Raw genomic sequence first — 17,148 nt, 5'->3', positions numbered from 1 at the left:
ACAGGAGGGAAAGGTCACAGACAGGTGGGGGGATGCCAGAGATCAAAGTTCTGACAGAATTTGAAAACAGAGCCATCCAGCTGGCCGGCGATGACCGGGACTGGTCCTGTGCTACGGTGAGGTTGGCGCTGCTCTACCAAGTGAGGATCCAGCAGTGCAACATCCATCAGACAACCATACTGTGAGTGATGTGCCCTCTTTCACAGGCCACTGCCCTGCACTCATTATCTCCCCTTGCTCTCACAGGCACATCTGGGAAGCAGCCGACAGAGTCCATGACCCAGGGCCTCCAATCAAGCTCCAAAGAAACCTCTGAAGAGGAATCTGAAGACACCCTCTTGAAGTCCCCTCACAGTGCTCACCCACACCCTTCACCAGCGCAGAGACATACACTTCAATGGCACCTAGCTTTAGAGTAGCCTTGGGATCACAATCTGGTAAGCATATCACACTTTCTGATCCACAGCAGGCAGCGGCAGGGACTTCCCAGGTCCCCGGCACGCGGAGGACTGCTGGAGACCAGAACGTTGCTGCGTCCGAGTCAGATGATGAGCCTCTGGACTGGGTCATGTCACAGTTGCTGGAGCTTCAAAGGCAAGCCAGGGAACAACAGGAAGGGATGTCTGCTGCACTCCTCAGATTGCAAGGCACGATGGAGGAGTCCATCCGTCTTCAGGCTGAGGTGATAGCGCCGGCATTGCAACACACCGAGGTCAACACTGGCAGGATGACGGCTGCCATGGAGACCTTGGTCCAGGACGTCACTCCTGCACTGCTGCGTGGGCTTAACTCCATCGCTGATGCTATAGTTGGCCTCCAACAGTGTGGACGCGAGAGGGGTGCTGGGCAGCTCGATCTCACTCCAGCTACCCCCTCCGCTCACGGAGTCAGCCAGGGGTCCTCGGGCACCCAGAGGGAGGAGGGCCGCTCCAGGGCCATCGACCCAGGTGACTCTGGGAGTGACTGGCCCATCCAACTCCCCTTTCCTGTGACCTCCGTAGATCCAACTTCACAGGCTGAGGAGGTTGCCACTGCCACACAGCAGGACCCCGAAAGCAGACCGGGACCCTCCAGGTCTCAGCTCCTCCAGAGGACGCCCACCAATGTCATCACAGACAGGGTGTCACAGTCAGCAGGCTGCCTCCACCTCCGCTGTGGGTGTCTGGGGACCACCAAGATGTAGCGGCAAGGTTAGGAAAGTTAAGTAAAAGTAATTGCACAGCCTGGGCACGGGTGTTAATCACTTGTACATACTGTTCACTATTGTCAATAAACTCCCAAGAATGTCTCCCTGTCTATGGCTCCTTGTTCTGATGAGCAGTGTTGTTGTCACTCAGACGTGAAACCTTTCTGCACAAGATAAAAGGCAGGTGTCTCAGTCCAGGGCCTCTTCCCTGTGCTCTGTACAGCCTCCAGACCATGGGGTTATGGGGAGAAGGCGGGAGAATGGGGTTGAGAAACTTATTAGCCATGATTGAATGGTGGAGCAGACTCGATGGGCCGAATGGCCAAATTTCTACTCCTATGTCTTATGGTCTAACTACGATGTGAGGATCTACGGGGACACCTCACTGTATGTCATCATCATCCTCCACAAACCTGGCAGCTATGAGGGCCTCCCGAGTGCACCTGCCTCGCCTAGCCAGTGTGAGAGCCTTATCCCCATCGTCGTCACTTTCGAGGATGCCCTCACCCTCATCCCCATTGGCGCCCCCCTCATCGGAAGAGACCTCCAGCTCCTCCATCTCCTCCTCAGCCAGCTCCTCTCCACATTGTATTGCTGCACCAGACTGGTTCAGGCACCGGAAACTCATCTTCAGCTTCCTGATGTTTCACCATGTTGTGAGCTGCTGCATGAGCCTCATTATAGCGTCGCTCTGCTGCAGTCTGAGGCCGCCACACGGGTGTCATCAGCCCACGGCCTCTGTGGGTGGCCCTTGTTCCCAAGGAGCCAATCCTGCAGCTTCTGTGGACTCTGGAAGACTGCAGGGATCTGCGAACGACCCAGGATGTCGGCGTTGTGCACACTCCCCGGAAACTGTGCAGATACCTGCAGGATGCGTTTCTGGTGGTCGCACACCAGCTGCACATTCAGTGAGTGAAAGCCCTTGCGGTTGATGAAGTCCCCCGAGTGTAGCGATGGAGACCTGAGCGCCACATGAGTGCAGTCAATCACACCCTGCACCCGTGGGGATTCTGAGATCTGGGTGAATGCAATGGCCCTTGCATCCTGGCTGTCCCGGTCACAGGCAAAATGCACAAAGTTGTGTGCCATGGAGAAGATGGCATCCGTGACCTCATGGATGCATTTGTGGGTGGCAGAAATGCCACAGAGGTAACCTGTGGAGCTCTGAAAGGAGCCACTGGCACTGAAATTGAGCACCGCAGTCACTTTCACAGCCACTGGATGCCTTCCATATTCCCTTGGCGCCAAGTCCTGCCTTAAGTGGCAGATGTGAGCCACCAGGTCCCTAGACGTACGCAGTCTGGTTCTGCAGGAATGGCAGGCGGCGTCTATAGACCCTGGGTGTCACCAAGTGCCGACCAGCCATGGCTCACTGTCGCTCCTGGGCAGTGTGTGCAGGAGTCCTTGCTGCCCCTTCTTCATGAGGTTGCTGCTCCTGCCTTTGCACGGCCAGGTGCCTCAGTTGCTCCCTTGCCCATCTTCTACGATCTCTGTCAACCATTAGACATACATCTAGGTCACTGGGATCCATGATCCTGACATGGTCCTCCTGCAGCATGAAAGAGAGAGAGAGATGTTGTTATCATGGCTGTACTTAGCACCTTTCCTGGCCCTGTGTGACCTCCCCTCAATGCTTCCCGGAGAGTGATGGTCACCCCTTGGATGGCCAGAGATGAGTGCACTGCATGGCTGCCCTGTCAACTTGCGCACATGGGGGACACTGGTCCAAACCAGGATGCTGAGATTGTCAAGGTCTGTGAGCGCCTCCAGCAGTGACTGCTACATAGCCAACGCTGGCGAGGAGATTGTACAATGTGTGCAGCTCAACTGCACCGTGGTCCAATAAAGTGATGGCAGATTCAAAGTCTGTGCCGGTGGGGTGGGAGGTGGTGAGAGGGTGGTAAGGTATGGAGCGCTTAGTGGCCCTTTGGTGTCTCCGTGATGCTTGCATGTGCGGGCAGGCTAGGAGCCTGACCCTAATCATATCATTGTGGCTGCGCCTGATCTGTCTTAGTTGCAGAGGCATGGTCAGTTTATGCAGGTATTCTTAATGTGTGGCCACTTCCCTTGTTTACCCTGCCCCCCAACTCGATTGCCTGTGCGCGGGATACAGCATCAGCAACAAATGGTGTGCTGGGAATTTAATGCTGTTTGAAGTGGTAAAAGGATGTGATATGGTCTATTGTCGATGAGAAGATAGAATGTCAGCATGTCCGAGATCGCACTCTCCCTTATAGTCATCGAGTCATCGAGTTATACAGCACAGAAACAGGCCCTTCAGCCCAACGTGTCCGTGCCGACCATCAAGCACCTATCTATTCTAATCCCATTTTCCAGCACTTGGCCCGTAGCCCTGTATGTTGTGGTGTTTCAAGTGCTCATCTAAATACTTCTTAAATGTTGTCAGGGCTCCTGCCTCTACCACCCCCTCAGGCTGTGTTCCAGATTCCAATCACCCTCTGGGTGAGAAAATCTTTCCTCAAATCCCGTCTAAACCTCCTGCCCCTTACCTTAAATCTGTGCCGCCTGGTTATTGACACCTCCGCTAAGAGGAAAAGTTTCTTCCTATCTACCCGATCTATGCCCCTCATAATTTTGTATAATCAGGTCCCCCCTCAGCCTTCTCTGCCCTAAGGAAAACAACCCTAGCCTATCTAGTTTCTCTTCATAGCTGAAACGCTCCAACCCAGGCAACTTCCCTCATCCAAGTCATTCCTATATATTGTAAATAATTGTGGCCCCAGCACTGATCCCCGTGGCACTCCACTAGTTACAGTTTGTCATCCCGAAAATGCCTCCCTTCTCCCAACTCTCTGTCTCCTATTAGTTAGCCAATCCTGTATCCATGCTAATATACTACCCCAACACCATGGGCTGTTATCTTATTAAGTAGCCTTATGTGTGGTATCTTATCAAACATCTTTTGGAAATCCAAATATATTACATCTACTGGTTCTCCTTTATCTATCCTACTTGTTACCCCCTCAAAGAATTCTAATAAACTTATCAGACATGATTTCCCCCTCATGAAGCCATGCTGACTCTGCTTGATTAGATTATGCATTTCTAAATGCTCTGCTATTACATCCTTTATAATAGACTCTAACATTTTCCCAATGACAGATGTTAAGCTAACTAGCCTATAGTTACCTGTTTTTTGTCTCCCTTCCTTTTTGAATAAGGGTGTTACATTGGCAGTTTTCTGATCCTCTGGGACTTTTCCAGAATCTAAGGATTCTTGGAAGATTACTACCAGTACATCCACTATCTCTGCAGCTACTTCCTTTAATATCCTAGGATGCAACCCATCAGATCCAGGGGACTTATCGGCCTTTAGCCCCATTAGTTTCCCTAGTCCTTTTTCTCTCGTGATAGTTATTGTATTTATTCCCCGACCGCCCCCCACCCCCCACCACCACCCACCACCCACTTTGCCGCTTGATTATTTAATATTTTTGGAATGCTATTAGTGTCTTCTACCATGAAAACTGATTTTATTAATTTATTCAACTCCTCTGCCATTTCCTGGTTCCCCATTATTATTTTCCCAGCCTCATTCTCTCAGGGGCCTATGTTCACTTTGGCCTCTCTCTTCCTATTTATATATTTAAAGAAGCTCTTAATCTCTGTTTTTATATTACTTGCTAGTTTACCCTCAAAGTTTATTGTCTCTCTTTTTGTTACATTTTTGGTCATCTTTTGTTTCAAATCCTCAAATTCCAAATCCTCTGGCTTACCACTAATCTTTGCCACGTTGTGTGTTTTTTCTTTCAATGTGATACTATCCTTAACTTCCTTGGTTAACCATGGTTGGTTTATTCCTCTTCCTAGAATCCTCCTTTCTCATTGGGATATATCTTCGTTGTGAGTCATAAACTATTTTCCTAAATGTCTGCCATTGTTCATCAACTGTCTTTTCTGCTAAACTCCTTTCCCAGTCCCCTCCAGCCAACTCTGCCCTCATTCCTTTGTAATTACCCTTAGTTAAGTTTAGCGCAGTTGTTTCCGATCCAAGGGAAAAAATTTTAGCTCGGTGGGCAGGCATGCGCCCGACCCGCTCGAGCGTAAAATGATGCGTGTTGACGTTGGGTAAGCATCCCGATGTCAACGTGCAGCCGCGTGATACTTGGCCTGTTAAGGCCATTAAACGATCGATTAAGTTTAATTTTTTGCTGCCCGTTCAACCTTTCGGTTGGCAGGCAGGCAAAAATGCCAAGCGGCCTTTGCACGTTTTAGGAAACCTCATCCATGGACAGAATGAGGTTTCTTAATGCAAATAAAAATAAAATAATAATTTTAAAACTTAATTAATAACTTGTCCCTGCTCATGTGACAGAGCCACGTGAGGGGACATGTTTCATTACATTTTTATTTTCTTAATTTTTTTAATGTAACTCTTTATCTCCCTGAGGCAGCTCTGTGCCTCAAGGAGATTAGGAAGCCCGCACTCATGTGCATGTGTGAAGTTCATGCTCATCCCGCTCATCGTGCTCTCCCTCCCCCCGACCCCCACCCACACAGGCAGCGCTGAGCCCACCAACGTGAAATCGTCTTCCAGCCCTGATTACGGGTGATGGTCGGCTTCCCCACCACCCCCGCCCACTCCCGCCGAGCCTGCCCGACATGGGTGAATTTCTGCCCCAAGTTTCTCCCTCTCAGACTGAAGGCTAAATTCTACCATGTTATGGTCAACCTTACGGTTGGTGGGCAGGCGAAAAGGCCAAGCGGCCTTTACGTTTTTTTAGGGAACCTCATCCACGAGCGGAATGAAGTTTCCTAAAGCTTTTACGAATTAAATTAAAACTTTTCCTGAAAAATAAAAACATGTCCCATCTCGTGTGACACAGTCACATGAGGGGACATGTTTCATTCAATTTTTATCGCATTTATTTATTTTTTTCAAAAGCGCTCCAATTTCCCTGAGGCAGCTCCGTGCCTCAGGGGGATTGAAGAGCTCTTTCACGCGCATGCGCGAACTGCATGCCAGGCCCGTTCTCCCTCCTCCCCCCGCCCACCCGCACAGGTAACGCTCAGCGTTACTGCTCGCGTATTACACTGGGCAGGTCTTAATTGGCTTTGCCCATGTAAAATGGGGGTGTGGAGCCGATCGCGGGCAGCAGTCAGCTCTGTAACCACCCACGCCTGCACCCGCCAAGCCTGCCTGACGCGGGAAAAATTCAGGCCCCGATAACCTTTCATCCCCTTGCTTATCAAGAACCTACCTACCTTTTTTCTTAAACGTATCCAAAGACTCTGCTTCTACTGCCTTTTGAGGAAGAGAGTTCCAAAGACTCATGACCCTCTGAGAGAAAAATATTCTCCTCATCTGTCTTAAGTGGACAACCCCTTATTTTTAAACAGCAACCCCTAGTTTTAGATTCTCCCAGAAGAGGAAACATCCTCTCCACATCCACCCTGTCAACACCCCTCAGGATTTTATATGTTTCAATCAAGTCTTATTCTTATTCAAGTCACCTCCTATTCTTCTAAACTCCAGCAGATTCAAGCCTAGCCTTTCCAACCTTTCCTGGTATTAGTCTTGTAAACCTTCTGTGAACTGCGTCCTATGCATTTACATCCTTCCTTAAATAAGGAGACCAGTACTGTGCACAATACTCCAGATGCAGTCTTACCAAGGCCCCATATAACTGAAGCATACCCATTTTTGTATTCAATTTCCCTTGCAATAAACAATAACGTTCTATTAGCTTTCCTAATTACTTGCTGCATCTGCATACTGACCTTTTGCGATTCATGCGCTAGGACACCCAAATCCCTCTGCATCTCACAACTCTGCAATCGCTCATCATTTAGATAATATATTTCTTTTTTATTGCCAAAATGGACAACCCCACATTTTCCCACATTGTAATTCATTTGCCAGGTCTTTGCCCACTCACTTAACCTATCTATATCCCTTTATAGCCTCCTTATGTCCTCTTCACAACTTATTTTTCTACCTATCTTTGATTCATCAGCAAATTTAGCAACCATACCTGCGGTCACTTCATCCAAGTCATTTTTATAAGTTGTAAAAAATGCTGAAGCCCAAGCACTGATCCCTGTGGCACACCACTTGTTACATATTGCCAACCAGAAAATGACCCATTTATGCCTGCTCTCTGCTTCCTGTTAGATGGCCAATCTTCTATCCATGCCAATGTGTTACCCTCTACACCATGAGCTTTTATTTTCCGCAATAACATTTGATGCAGCACCTTATCAAATACCTTCTGGAAACCTAAGTAAAGTACATCCACTGGTTCCCCTTTATCCACAGCACATGTGACTTCTGCAAAGAACTCCAACAAATTGGTTAAACATGATTTCCCTTTCACAAAACCATGTTGACTCTGCCTGATTACCTTGAATTTTTCTAAGTACCCTGCTATAATATATTTAATAATATTTCTAACAGTTTGTCTTTGACAGATGTTAAGCTAACTGGCCTGTCATTTCCTGCTTTCTGTCTCCACCCCTTTTTGAATAATGGAGTTATATTTGCGATTTTTCAATGTCATGGGACCTCCCCAAATCTAGGGAATTTTGTAAAATTAAAACCAATGCAACAATTATTTCACTAGCCACCTCTTTTAAGACCCTAGGATAAAGTCCATCAGGACCCAAGACTAGTCAGACCACAGCTACAACAAATTGTTCAATATAACTTCACTGGTGGTTGTAATTTTCTTGAGTTCCTCCCTCCCTTCCATTTCCTGATTTACAGCTATTTCTGTGATTTTACTGGTATCCTCTATATTGAACACCAATGCAAAATATCTGTTGAATTCATCTGCCTTCTCCTTATTTTCCATTATTAATTCCCCAGACTCACTTTCCATAGGACGAAAGCTCACTTTGTTAACTTTTTCCTTATTTGAATAGCTTTGGAAAATCTTATTATCTGTCTTCATATTTCTAGCTAGCTTTCTCTCGTACTTTAATTTTTCCCTCCTTATTCATCTTTTAGTCATTCTTTGCTGTTTTTTATATTCTGTCCTTTCTTCAGCCTAGATTTTGTGCTTAATTCCCTGGAGTGAGAATTGAATCTATAAGTTCCCCTCCAAACCCCTCACCATCCTGAGTTGGAAATATATCATCGTTCCTTCACCGTCGCTGGGTCAAAATCCTGGAACTCCCTCCCTAACAGCACTGTGGGTGTACCTACACCACATGGACTGCAGCGGTCCAAGAAGGCAGCTCACCATCACCTTCTCAAGGGCAACTAGGGATGGGCAATAAATGCTGACCCAGCCAGCGATGCCCACGTCCTGTGAAATAATTTTTAAAAAAATCTTCTGATGCAGCAGTGAGAGTGTTATTAAATGAATCATGGTGCCACTTATATACGACTGATCAGAATTGTGGGGCATTGGCGATAAGTGGCAGTTACCACATGCCAACAGATGCCAGTTTGGATCCTGATGGAAACTGAGAAAAATCAATGTCAATGTGAAAAGAAATTATAAAACATCATCAAAAGAATTTCCTTCCTCCTCCTTTCCTCTTCCTCTTGCTCCTCCCCCTCTTACTCCTCCTCTTCCTCCCTTTCCTGTTCCTCTTTCCCCTCGCCCCACTCTTCTTCCAACTCCACCTTCTTGTGATGCATGGAAAACAGGTGTTGATGATGTTGCCAGTTCCAGCCTGGAAGAATCAGCAGCCCTTAATTAACTTAATGGACATTGGCAACGCCATCCTTGCCCAGTTCTACAGGCCCTGTTTGAGGAGGTGGCATGGTTCACTGACCAGTGACCACCTCCTTGGTGAATTGCAGCTGCTGTAGACACTGTACCTGGCTGACACCTTAGGGGGATAAGACCTCCTGCTGAGAGTCCTCCTCTTGCTTGCTGTGCGAGCAGCTTCTCTTCTCTGCTCTCTCGGTTCTATGTTCCTGTCATGTTGCAGCCCAAGAGAAACTGCAGCATGTTGAGCGTAAGGGCTGCAGTTGAGACCTTCCAAAATCACTCTTCCTAAAGATCTAGCATGATCCTGTTCTGACTACTGTACCCAGTAACCCAAATGTCCCCAATGCTGCACCCAGTACCCTGAGATCTTACGAAGGTTTTAATAAGACTAGGCTCAGCATTATCTTTTGGCAACGAGGAATTGAAGGAAACGTGCTTGAGAGAGGATTTGTCGGTTGAATGAGCTGGCTGTAAGTTTGTAAGCTGTTCATCTGCAAATTCTTGCAATCTGTCTGTTGTGTTTTTAAGCCTCACCATTCTGCTCTGGGAAACTATCACCTATTCACCTGCTCATTTTCTTTCCTTCTGCCTATTGTCCACTCTCTATCTGCTGCTCTGTGAAGTGCTCTGAGGTTTCTCTTTATCGGTAATGAGTGCTCTGGAATTGCAAGTTGCTGTTGCCTAATGAACACACATTCCTATTCCTATTCCAGGGAAGCAGTGAGGACATTGTGCAGAGTTCCAATTGTCCCCTGATAATTTATTGTGCTCCCGGTGTCTTGTGTGATTAACACAACCTCCCCTATAAATAATCAAAAAGATCTGACCTTAAGATTCTGTGACATCTTGCTGGCAGGCTCTGCTTGAGTTTTTCTAGAATTTCCAGTTTCATTCCGACGCTGCCTGTTACCTCTGGGGATTCACAGAAACCATGTGAAGGTCAGGCTAGAACAAACAATTCAATAAAATACACAGTCTTCTTCTCTCTTTGGAATTTCAACCAGTTCTTATCATTTTATTCCCTTGCAGACTGGTTCAAAGAGATCAAAAGCAAAATACTGAAGATGCTGCAAATCTGAAATATAAACAGAAAATGCTGAAAAACTCAGCAGGTCAGGCAGCATCTGTCGAAAGAGAAACAGAGTTAACCTTTCAAGTCAATGACCTTTCATCGGAACTGGGAAAAGTTAGAAATGTAATAGGTTTTAAGCAAGGTCAATAGAGGGAGAGTGGGAAGAAGAACAAAAGAGAAGGTCTGAAATAGGGCGGAAGACAGGAGGGATTAAATGACAAAAGATTTGGTGCTGCTGAATCAAAGGGAGTGGTAACGAGACAAATAAAGAGGCAGAGAATGTGACTAGATGAGGTTTGGATGGCAGGATGCTAAACAGCTGCTATCTAAAAGCAAAAAGAGAAAACTGAGTATAAAAATGAAAGCTGCAAATAAAAAGGGAACAACAGAGACAGAGATTATGGTCTGAAACTATTGACCACAATGATGAGTCCGGAAGAGTGTACAATGCCTATTTTTAAAAATTCATTTACGGGATGTGGGTGTCGCTGGCTAGGCCAGCATTTATTGCCCATGCTTAATTTCCTTTGAGAAGGTGGTGGTGAGCTGCCTTCTTGAACCGCTGCAGTCCATGTGGTGTAGGTACACCCACAGTGCTGTTAGGGAGGGGGTTCCAGGATTTTGACTCAGTGACAGTGAAGGAGCAGTGACATATTTCCAAGTCAGGATGGTGAGTGGCTCGGAGGGGAAATTCCATGTGGTGGTGTTCCTGTGTGTCTGCTGCCCTTGTCCTTCTAGATGGTAGCGATCTGGGTTTGGAAAGGGCTGTCTAAAGAGCCTTGGTGAGTTCCTGCAGTGCATCTTGTAGACGGTACACACTGCTGCTACAGTGCGTCGATGGTGGAGGGAGTGAATGTTTGGGGATGTGGTGCCAATCAAGTGGGCTGCTTTGTCCTGGATGGTGTCAAACTTCTTGAGTGTTGTTGGAGCTGCACTCATCCAGGCAAGTGGAGAGTATTCCATCACACTCCTGACTTGTGCCTTGTAGGTGGTGGACAGGCTTTGGGGAGTCAGGAGGTGGGTTACTCACAACAGGATTCCTGGCCTCTGACCTGCTTTTGTAGCCACAGTATTTATCTGGCTAGTCCAGTTCAGTTTCTGGTCAATGGTAACCCCCAGGGCGTTGATGGTGTCCATTTGATGATGTCAATTGAATAACAAGGGCTGATTGTTAGATTGAGACTTCGTGAGAGAGGTTCAAATAGCGAGATTTCGAGACAGAGAGACTTCTGGAGAGACAGCATAAAACAGAAAGACTTCAGTAAAGAGAGGTTAAAAAAGCAAGACTCCTGGAGCGAGAAAGTAAAACAGCGAGACTTCGGGACAGAGAGGTTCAAACAGCGAGACTTCGGGACAGAGAGGTTCAAACAGCGAGACTTCGGGACAGAGAGGTTCAAACAGCGAGACTTCAGGACAGAGAGGTTCAAACAGAGAGACTTCGGGACAGAGAGGTTCAAACAGCGAGACTTCGGGACAGAGAGGTTCAAACAGCGAGAGATCAGGAGAGAGAGATTAAAACAACAAGACTTCAGGAGAGAGAGAGTTGAGCGAGAGCAGGAGATAAAAGAGCAGGAGATTGGGAGATAAACAGTGAGAGGTTGGGAGATAAAACAACGAGAGTTTAGGAGATAAAACAGTGAGAGTTTTGGAGATAAAACAGTGAGAGTTTTGGAGATAAAACAGTGAGAGTTTTGGAGATAAAACAGTGAGAGGTCAGGAAATAAAACAATGAGAGTTCAGGAGATAAAACAACGTGAGTTTGGGATATAAAATAGCATGAGGTCGGGAGATAAAACAGCGAGAGTTCAAACGCTAAAACAGCGAGAATTCAGGAGATAAAACAGCGAGAATTCAGGAGATAAAACAGCGAGAGTTCAGGAGATAAAACAGCAAGAGGTCGGGAGATAAAACAGCGAGAGTTCAGGAGATAAAACAATGAGACTTCAGGGGATACAACAATGCGAGTGGAGAGACAGTTGGGCGGTTGAAAACAGCACGATTACAGAAATGTAAATTTCTAAATAAACACAGGGAAAGTAGAATTTATAGGCACACGAGAGAGAGAGAGCTGATTTGTGAGTAAAGGCGAAGAATTTCTACTTTCTACTAATCTCCAGTTTATGGTTAATAGTACTAGAGTAAAGTTAAAATAAGTAAAAGTAAGTAAAAGTAACTAAAGTTTAAGTAAAAAAGTGATTTAAAACTTTAAGGTTAAGGCATGGCAGGACAGCTCAATCAGTCAGGAGAGTTATCACCCGTCCTGTGACATGTGGGGAATCGTGGACACTTCTCGTGACCCAGGTGAGCCCATGTGCAGGAAGTGTCACCGGCTGCACAAGCTTGATCTCCGCGTTTCAGAGCTTGAGCAGCGGCTGGAGTCACTGAGGTGCACCTGAGAGGCAGAGAACTACATGGATAGCATGTTCAGAGAGGTAGTCACATTGCACATTAGGGGCAAGCAGGCAGATCGGGAATGGGTGACCACCAGGCAGTCCAAGAGAAACAGGCAGGTAGTGCAGGAATCCCCAGAGGTCCCACTTACTAACCAGTTTTCCACTCTGGATATCAGCAAGGGCGATGGATCCTTGGAGGAGTGCAACAAGAGCCTAGCCCATGGCACCACGCGTGGCTCAGCTGTACAGGAGGGGAGGAAGGAGAGCAGAAGGGCAGCACTGATAGGGGATTCTTTAGTTAGGGGAGCAGACAGTCAACGTGACTCCAGGATGGTTTGTTGCCTCCCTGGTGCTAGGGTCAAGGATGTCACAGAACGGCTGCAGGACATTCTTGAGGGGGAGGGTGAACAGCCAGAGGCCATGGTCCACATTGGTACTAAGGGCATAGGTAGGAAGGGGGATGTGATCCTACAATCGGAATTTATGGAGCTAGGTAGAAAATTCGCAAACAGGACCTCTGAAGTAGTAATCTCCAGATTATTCCCAGTGCCATGTGCAAGTGAGTACAGAAATAGGAAAATAAGACAGTTGAATGTGTGGCTGGAAAGATGGTGCAGGAGGGAGGGCTTTAGATTCCTGGGACACTGGGACTGGCTCTGGGGGAGATGACACCCATATAAACCGAACGGGTTGCACCTGAACAGAGCTGGAACTGAGTTCCTTGCGGGTCGTTTGGCTAGTGCTGTTGGGGAAGTTTAAACTAACTCAGCAGGGGTGGGGGAGCCAGGAGAGAATATTAGAAAGTAATACCAGGGAGCTGGCCAGCTCTACTTGTCCCACCCCCCCTTAAACCAGCTTATATTTCACCTTTTTTCTATTTTTACTTAGTTCTGTTGAAGAGTCATACGGACTCAAAACATTAACTGTGTTCCTCTCCGCAGATGCTGCCAGACCTGCTGAGTTTTTCCAGGTATTTCTATTTTTGTTTTGGATTTCCAGCATCCACAGTTTTTTGCTTTTATCTTAGAATATTAAGTTAACAGATGGAGTCGGAGTAAGGGAGCAAATAATGAAGTCTAAACCAAGGTTACACTGCATGTATGTGAATGCATGGAGTATAGTTTATAAAATTGGGGAGTTACAGGCATAGATTGCCTTGTAAGATTATGATGTTGTAGCAATAACAGAGACCTGGTTTAAGGAAGTGCAGATCTGGGTGTTAAATATTCCTGGTTACAAGGTGTTCAGAAAAGATAGGAAAGTGAATAAAAGACGAGGGGTGGCGTTTTTGGTTAAGGAGGGTATTACAGTACTAGAGAAAGAGAATGTGCCAGAAGGTTCAAGGCCAGAATTGATTTGGCTAAAACAAAGGAATAAGAAGGGTGCAATTACATTGCTGGGTGTAATGTATAGGCCACCAGCTATTGGGAATGATATAGAGGAGCAAATCTGCAAGGAAATTACAGAGAGGTGTAAACAACATAGAATAGTTATAATGGGGGACTTTAATTACCCATATATAGACTGGGATAGAGGTAATGTAAGGGGCAGTGAAGGACAAGCGTTTCTAGACAGTGTTCAGGAGAATTTCCTACAGCAGTATGTGTCCAGTCCAACAAGAAAGGAGGCGCTGCTAAACCTGGTTTTTGGGGATGAGGTGGGCCAAGTAGATAAGTGACATTTATGAGACAGTGATCATTGTATCATAAGGTTTAGGATGGCAGTGGTCAATCCAAAGTAAGAATAATCAACTGGCAGAGAGTGGACTTCAATGGGTCAAGAACAGAGCTGGGCCAGATAAACTGAAACCAAAGGTTGGCGGGAAGAACAGTAACTGAACAATGGGCTACCTTCAAAGAGGAGATGGTTTGGGCACAGTCAAGGTATGTTTCCTCAAAAGGAAAGGGAGGACAAACACTGGTAGGAGTGATTTCTAGGCCTCCTAACAGTAGGTATACCGTTGGACAGAGCATTAAACAAGAAATCATTGGAGCTTGTAATAAAGGCAACGTAATAACTGTGGGGGACTTTAATCTTCATATAGACTGGGACAATCAAATTGGCAGGAGTGGTCTAGAAGATGAGTTTGTGGAATGTTATTGTGGCAGTTTCTCGGAGCAATATATTTTGGAACCAACTAGGGATGAAGCTATCTTAGATCTAGTATTGTGTAATAAAGTAGGGTTAATTAGTAATATCATAGTAAAAGATCCTAGGAATGAGGGGCGAACTGGCTAAGGTTAATTGAGTAAATAGTCTAAAAGGTATGGCTGTAAATGAACAGTGGGAAACATTTAAAGAAACAATTCAAGATGTCCAACTAAAGTACATTCCATGGAAAAACAAAAGCTCAGCAAGACCTATCCGTGGCTCACTCAGGAAGTTAGGGATAATATTAGATTAAAAGAAGAGGTTTACAATATTGCAAAAAATAATAAAAAGTCTGATGTTTGGGAGGGCTTTAGAAACCAGCAAAGGACAACCAAAAAATTTTGATAAAGAAAAAAGTAGAATATGAGAGTAAATAAGCCAGTAATATAAAAACAGATTGTAAGAGCTTTTATACATAAGAAGGATGTGATTGCACTGGAGAAGGTGCAGAGGAGATTCACCAGGATGTTGCCTGGGTTGGAGCGTTTCAGCTATGAAGAGAGACTGGATAGGCTAGGGTTGTTTTCAAAGAACAAAGAACAAAGAAAAGTAAGGCACAAGAACAGGCCCTTCGGCCCTCCAAGCCTGCGCCGATCATACTGCCTGTCAAACTATAACATTTTGCATTTTCCTTCGGGCAGAGAAGGCTGAGGGGGGACCTGATAGAGGTATACAAAATTATGGGGGACATAGATAGGGTAGATAGGAAGAAACTTTTTCCCTTAGCAGAGGTGTCAATAACCAGGGGGCATAGATTTAAGGTAAGGGGCAGGAGGTTTAGAGGGAATTTGAGGAAAACATTTTTCACCCAGAGGGTGGTTGGAATCTGGAACACACTGCCTGAGGGGGTGGTAGAGGCAGGAACCCTGACAACATTTAAGAAGTATTTAGATGAGCACTTGAAACACCATAGCATACAGGGCTATGGGCCAAGTGCTAGAAAATGGGATTAGAATAGATAAGTGCTTGATGACCAGCAGGGACACGATGGGCCAAAGGGCCTGATTCTGTGCTGTATAACTGTGATAAATATTTAAAAAGGGAGTAGCTAAAGTTAATGTTGGACCATGAGAATCAGAGACCGGAGGAATTATCATGGGGAATGAGGAAACGACAGAGGCACTGAACCAATATCTTGGATCTGTCTTCACAGTAGAAGACACAGGTTTCATTCCAGAAATAGACAGTAAACTAGGGGCTAAAAAGAGTGAGGAAATTAGGGAAATTAATATCAACAGAGAAAAAGTATTGGGGAAATTTAAGAGACTAAAATGCACCAAGTCCCCAGGGCCTAATAGCCTACACCCTAAGATTCTAAAGGATTTTGCTGAAGAGATAATGGATGCGCTGGCTGTGATTTTCCAGAATTCATTGGATTCGGGAACATCAGAATGGAAGTTGGCAAATGTTACTCCGCTTTTCAAGAAAGGATTGGGAGAGAAAACAGAGAACTACAGGCCAGTTAGCTAAACCTCAGTTGTTGGGAAAATGCTGAAATTCATTATTAAGCACTTAGAAAGGCATAGTATTATTAGAAGAAGTCAACATGGTTTTACTAAAGGGAAATCCTGTTTAACTAATTTATTGGAGTTCTTGAGGGTGTAACTAGTAAGGTAGATAAAGGAGAACTAGTAGATGTAGTATACCTGGGTTTCCAAAGGGCTTTCAACAAAGTGCCACACAAAAGGTTAATAGGCATGGGGTTGGAGGTGTTATGGACAGGATGGGGATTAATTTACTCAGCACTAATTTCTCCTCTCACTACCCGTCCTTAAACAGAAAGTTGTTTTGATTTGTTTCCCTCTTTATAAGTGGTGGCATATTTTTCAACCCCTTGGCTTTTGTGTGATCCAATTTTCTATTAAAAACCCCACAGCAAACTTGAGATAGGATGAATTCAATGGGTTGGTTTATTTGCAAACACTCAAAATGCAAAATGAAGGGTCGCAATGTTCCCCCGCATTCAGATGGTAAAGACGGAGTGGGGGGGTGGTGGTGAGTGGGTTGGGGGGTTGGGGGGTGGGGGGTGGGGGGGGGGGGGGGGTGGGAGTGTTGTGGAATAGAAAAAAAGAAAGATTTGTACTACAGAGACCACAGAGACAAGAAATATAGTTTCACAGGGGTTCCAAACTCCAGAATCAAAGTCCAATGAGGTATTTCTTCACAGAGGACAACGGGCTGAAAACTGATGCTGTACAGTTCACTTTTCCGGTGGTGTGGGCTTCACAAGATTAGATATGCACACAGAGATGAATCAGTCTCGTAGGCAATGGTATAGACTTGCAGCAGAAGCAGGGTAGATGGGGCCAAGTGTCCCACCTGGGTCAGAGCTCCTTCGGTGTAGCCTGCTAATCAGATGTTAAACAGCAGACTGAGCTATGCAGCTCAGCAAGGCATTATTAACTTGTTCAACAAGCTAGAGGCTTAGGTCACATGACATTACCTCATCGCGAGCTCTTCAACAAATGATGTTTAGCAAAGGTCTGGATTTCGGCTTGGTCTTCGTGACTGCCATTATGGGTTAAAAGGAATGTTTGAGAGGCCATTATCTTAGTAGGCGTTCTGTCTCAGCTGGCAAGCCTGGGCTATCAAATACAAAAGGCCTTTGATGTAGCTGCCTTTGTGGTTGGCGTGTGCAGTCCCCAGGTACTGGCCCCTCAG

This window comes from Cetorhinus maximus, chromosome 16 (assembly GCF_964194155.1).
Source record: "Cetorhinus maximus chromosome 16, sCetMax3.hap1.1, whole genome shotgun sequence".
Lineage (NCBI taxonomy): Eukaryota > Metazoa > Chordata > Chondrichthyes > Lamniformes > Cetorhinidae > Cetorhinus > Cetorhinus maximus.
This window is presented reverse-complemented; position numbering follows the sequence as displayed.